Below are 5508 nucleotides of genomic sequence, written 5' to 3' on the forward strand. Positions count from 1 at the left end.
TTTTTTAATTATTATTTTAATTTTCCTTCACTGCAGAGACAGAAGGCAAACAAATCAGTTCTCCAGTCCCACTGCCTAAAACCTGTGAGAACAGACCATAATTCAATTACAGAATAGTATACTGAGAGCAGGAGAGAATCTGGGCACCAACAGTACTCTACTGATGCTCAATTATCTGCCACATTTAACTCTACCCTAAACTACTTACCATTTTTTTTCCTCAGCTTCTGTCCCCCAAAACCATCAGATTCCCCTGGCACAGCTGCAGTTCAGCCAGTTCCTTCCCAGTTCCAGTACACAGCTTTACTCTGCGCTTGCTGCAGAACTTGGCACAACTCCTTGCTGAGCTTCATGAATTGCCTTCTAACACAATTCCCCAAGTCACTGAGATCTCCCTGTGCCAAGGTCCTAAATTTCTTCCGTTAGCCCCTTCAACTAGAGGGGTGTTGTCATTTTGCTTGGAGCGTGTCATGTCATTTCAGCAACTAGTGGTTTGACTTGTATCCACAGTTAACAAATAAAACTTAGAAATAATGATTCTAGACTAAATCCCGCTCATCAGCCCTGCATAACCAAGTTTCTAAGCCATAGTACTTCAAGAAAAGCCCATTCCCTGCCCTTGTAAAACTTCAGCTGCTATTGGTAAACTGATGGCACAGTTCTTCAAAACTGAGCTTTCCTTTTTGAAATGTTTCAGCAAGATGCAATATATTCCTACAGAAAATAGTTCCCTGCTATACCTTTGAATTTACTGTAAAGTTAGTATCCGTTGCAAATGTAGGTTTTTCTCACCTTCCTTTAGAACACCTAGAATATCATACTTTAACTAAAAAGACAAAGGAGTTTTTAAATAACCAAATGGAGGAAAGCTGTTCGATCAGAAAAGCAGCGCTGAGAGAATAGTAACTCTGAGGAAAAACATTAAAGTACTTGGAAGTATAAAGCTTATTATATCTGTTACAAAATCAGATAAAAAGCCATTTCTCCAATTTCTCTTAAGTTAATACAAGGTAAAACTGAACTAAATAGGAAAGAGCCAAGAGTAGGAAAAAAAAAAGTCCTTCTCAGCTTGGGCAAGCTCATTTTGCTTTTGATTCAAAACTAACTCATTGTGCTTGTCCGTTAGTATATCTGGGCTGATAAGAATTCACTAAAAATTACTTGAAAGTGACTTGGTTTTGGGAAGTAGCTTTTGTTTGGTTGGTGGGGGGAGAGAGATTATATGTGTGCACACATGTTTAAATAAAACAAAGCCTTCTGCAGTGAACATAGACCCTCTCAATTAGAAAAGGCACAAAGAACTTTGAATGCAGGATGACAGAGCATCCTGAGTTGGCAAAGGCTCAACAAGGATCATAGAGTTCAGCTCTTGACTCCACAAAGGGCAACCTAAGAGTTAAGGCATACTTTAACAGCATTTTTCAAATGCTTCTTGAATATCAACAGGCTTTGGGCCATGCCCACCCCTCCTGGTGGGAAACAAAATAATGCAAAGCATCAACCAAGATTTTAGAGTTTTGGGATCAGCAAACCTGCATTCTGTAATCTAATACCACAGTTCTACACTCTTCCCCACTTTTCAGAAGCATCTCCTCGTACTTTCAATCTTAGTAGGCAGAGAAAGCTGTGCCAAGTTCCCTAAAATGCAGACTGTTCTCTTGAGGAAAAAATGTAAGAACAGTAGAGGGCAGCATTTCTCCATGCACACGGACTTCTTCACCTGATACCAGCAGCAATTAAAGATAAGGACATTAAACAAGACAGCCTTACAGTAAACTATCTCATTTTCTAACCTCTCCATTTTACAGCAGTACACTTTCACAGCATGTGCTATACAAGCCTCAGAACTGGGGTTCTGATATTGGGGTCTACTACCCCCATTCAATCCTTCAATATTACTCAAAGTGAGACAAATCTTTCTGCTGAGTTTCTCAACACAAACTCCTAATAAACAACTTAATATGATCTTCGAAATCACCCATCATAATGAGTTAGTATTATCTACATTATTATTAGAAAAGGCTTTCATTGAACTAATTACATTTAGCAACAGGAATCTTTTGATTTGCAGCTTCAATTTATTTTGGTTTAACTCACATTGTTCATGTTCTAACATCCTGTTTGACAAGTCATTGCTATCTTTGTATTTTGGAAGTATATTCCCTTTGTAGTCGAGACAAGCTCTTCCACTTTCCCCCCCCACAATTATAGACCACTGCGTAAAAACACCACTTTTCCCATCTCCTAAGTTGCCCAGATAGTCTCTAAAGAGTATTTCACAACCAATTAAAATTAAAATCAGGAAGAGTTAAAAAGACCATGCTACTTCTAGCTCATCTTCATACTTTCCTGCATTCCCCTGAATTTCTGTTACTTTCATAACATCAGCTATGTACATGTGATCCTATCAACAGCCCAGTAGGAAGGGAGAAATAGGGAAATTGATGCCTATCAGATAAGAGATCATGATTATTTCCAGGATCATGATTGTTTTCTGCAGAAGACTTAAGCTGCATTTACTATTAATGAGTCGCTGAATTTGCCACCCCTCCTCATCTGGAACTGTTCTGAACTACAGAGTCCCATTTCAACAAAGAGCAGTGCAGTGGCTGAAGCACTCACAGCCTGTCTACCTGCACTGAAGGAAGATGAAAGCAGCAGGTTAAAAAAAAAAAGCTTTATGTAATAAGACAGTCCTATGTACAGCTTAAATTGTTATCAATTCTAACTACAGAAAGCAGTGGGGGAAAAAAAGGGGGGGGAGGGAGGAGTGTATAAACACCTTGGTTGTTTTTTTGTTTTTTAATAAAAAGACTGAAGAATAAAAAGTTTCTTTCTGGTAAGACATCTGTAGAGAGGTACAGGAATATACTACAAGTCTACCCTGCACTACTGGGAGTTACTGTGTATTTCCCAAGAGACAACTAACAAAGAAAAGTAAAAAGTTGTCTGTTACAGAAGAAAAATTGCCTAAGTCAAATATTATAATATTATGGGGACTTCAGAGTTACTACATAAAGAAGAAACCAAATGTGTCCAAGAGGAAAGCTCCTAAGCTACCCTGCTTGCACCCCCTGCACAGACCTCACAACATGCAAGCAAAGCATTCCTTGGGAGTGTCAACTGCACCAAGGCAATAAAGGCACCACAAACAGGTAGCAAAAAGCAGCCACCACACTGCTTGTTTTTCCAGTATGAAAGACATGCCACGCTGGTAAGAAAAAATTCACTGCAGAGCGTTCCATCGCAACAGCACACTTGAGAGAAGCCTAAACCACATGGCTGGCACATTCAGCCTTGCACAGATGAAGAAGGACAAAAAGCGTCCTCAGCATTCATTACAAGGTATGTAGGCACAAACAAACCCACTGTTAGAGAGCATACAAAGGATGTAAGGCAGTCTCTCTTCCAGGCAGTATGGGTTTGTCACTAAAATGTCCTATGGACTGTTCATTCTCCATTGGACAATCAGGTGGGTTCAGAGAATGCTGATGACTCCTGCCCACAATGAACTTTAAGACAGTAGCCCTCAGTTACACTTTCACTAAGTATTAGAGTTTCATTAAAGCACATCTTTCCCTCCTCCAAGCCCAGACGCAGCAGCGACTGGTCAACAAAATTACCACTGTGTTAATATTGAGTAATATTCACTGACAGTGGATCAAGCTATGATTAAGAATCAAATAAATAAAGTGAAAAGAAAAGCAAACCTCACATTAAAAAGTCCTGGTGAAACTTACTGCGTTTGCAAATCAAGTGCTGTGCCCACCTGTGAAACAGAACCAACGGTGGCATATGAGAAAAATCAGCCAGTGAGTTCGGCCTCCTGAAATGGCACTTGAATACAGAGAAAACCCTACTTGGATATTGTTTTTGAGAGGGTTTTTTGAGCAAGGGGTTGGGCTGTTCCTTTTTTTTTTTTTGGTTGGATTTATTTTTTGAAGAAACCTAAATACCCTGCCTGCTGAAGGAATCGTGCTGGAGACCATATGCCCAACTATGAGCAACCCTACATTTATTCACCCACTCTTTTCTCCCAGTTTTCATTACAACAGGAAACTGTGCCAGAGCTGCTCACTCTGAGGGTCCAGATTCACGAGCAGCAGCCAAAAAGACCAAACATTTCAGTTCTCCTGTAGAGAGAATAGCTGTTCTCCTCCCTTCTCCTTACAGAAATGTTGATCTGTTAAACCCTATCATTTTACCTGTCTTTTCAGCTGCAGCTGAGCCAATTTAACTGCTCTGCGCACTACATTCTCTATTCCAGCAGATACCTTTTCATAGATCCAAGTGCTCAGCAGACTTCTCCATGAGCTGCTTTAACTCACTAACCACCAGAAAAGCATGCTGCACTCTACTGGGCTTCCAGCACACGAGCGAGAAGCTGGAAGCACTCTCATTTGCAGCAATCCAATACATCAGGACACTGTCACACCTGAAGCTACAGACTGAGCTCTTCTCCCACAATAAGGACAGACAGCAAAGCAAAACTGATTAGGAATAAACACTTCATTTTGTTACTTCCATTAATCCTACCTAGAAAAAAAAAAAAAAGTCACTCAAGTTGAAAATCACCAGCTCCTCTGACAGAGTTCCAGAAGTGAGTTCAGAAAATACTTAGAAGGAATCTTTAATATAGGTCAGATTTTTCCCCTTTTTATTGCTGCATTCAGCATCTTCTCCAAATATATTCCACACCACGATCTCAGACAGTACACACTGGTATTTTATAGCCATTTGTTGCTAATCAAACACATCTAAAACTTATGCAGTAACCAGATGTAACTAATTTCCATTACAGATAAGTAAGTACCAACTTGAGGACAAAGACTCAAAATCTTCTGGCAACACTCATCAGCTTCATATAAATACACCAAGAGTTGGCTCAACTACCCCACGTCTTCAGTCAAACTAGAGCAAGTACAAACTTTGCTGATGCATGCCTGTCTGAAGAATTATGCAACTCTATTAACTTTATCAATGAAATGATCAAGTTAAAGCTTCTACATACTTCAGTCATTTACAAAGAATAAGGAAACACGTGTACCAGGATACGTGCATATGAAGAACAAGACTGATACCTTCATCCTGTATTTTATGTGCACTGTGGGGAGATGGACAAGTCCATATAAAAGAGAGCCACCCAAGTTTACTAAATACAGAGCAATTCCCTCTCACACAGGTTTTCTGGGCCATGGCGTGGGTGGCTGGTAGAATATCAAGTCAACAGAAAGATGATGTAAGAAAAACCTTTTAAAGAGAAGTTGAGTGGACAAGGCTTACAGTATCTTTGTAATTGATATACAGTAAGACATTTTCCTAATATTTGCTTTAGCATATTCTCTTATGCTTTCTTCATAGTGCTTTTCAGATTTTATGTTTCAGGTCGCTCTATCATTTCCATTGCTGTCACTCTGTGTCATCTTCAATTTCTTCCTCACTCCTGGTGTCTTCGGTCATCTCATCATCTTCAAACCTATTCATCCACAGAACTCACACAAGTCACCT

Source organism: Meleagris gallopavo, chromosome 11 (assembly GCF_000146605.3).
Source record: "Meleagris gallopavo isolate NT-WF06-2002-E0010 breed Aviagen turkey brand Nicholas breeding stock chromosome 11, Turkey_5.1, whole genome shotgun sequence".
In the NCBI taxonomy this organism is placed as follows: Eukaryota; Metazoa; Chordata; class Aves; order Galliformes; family Phasianidae; genus Meleagris; species Meleagris gallopavo.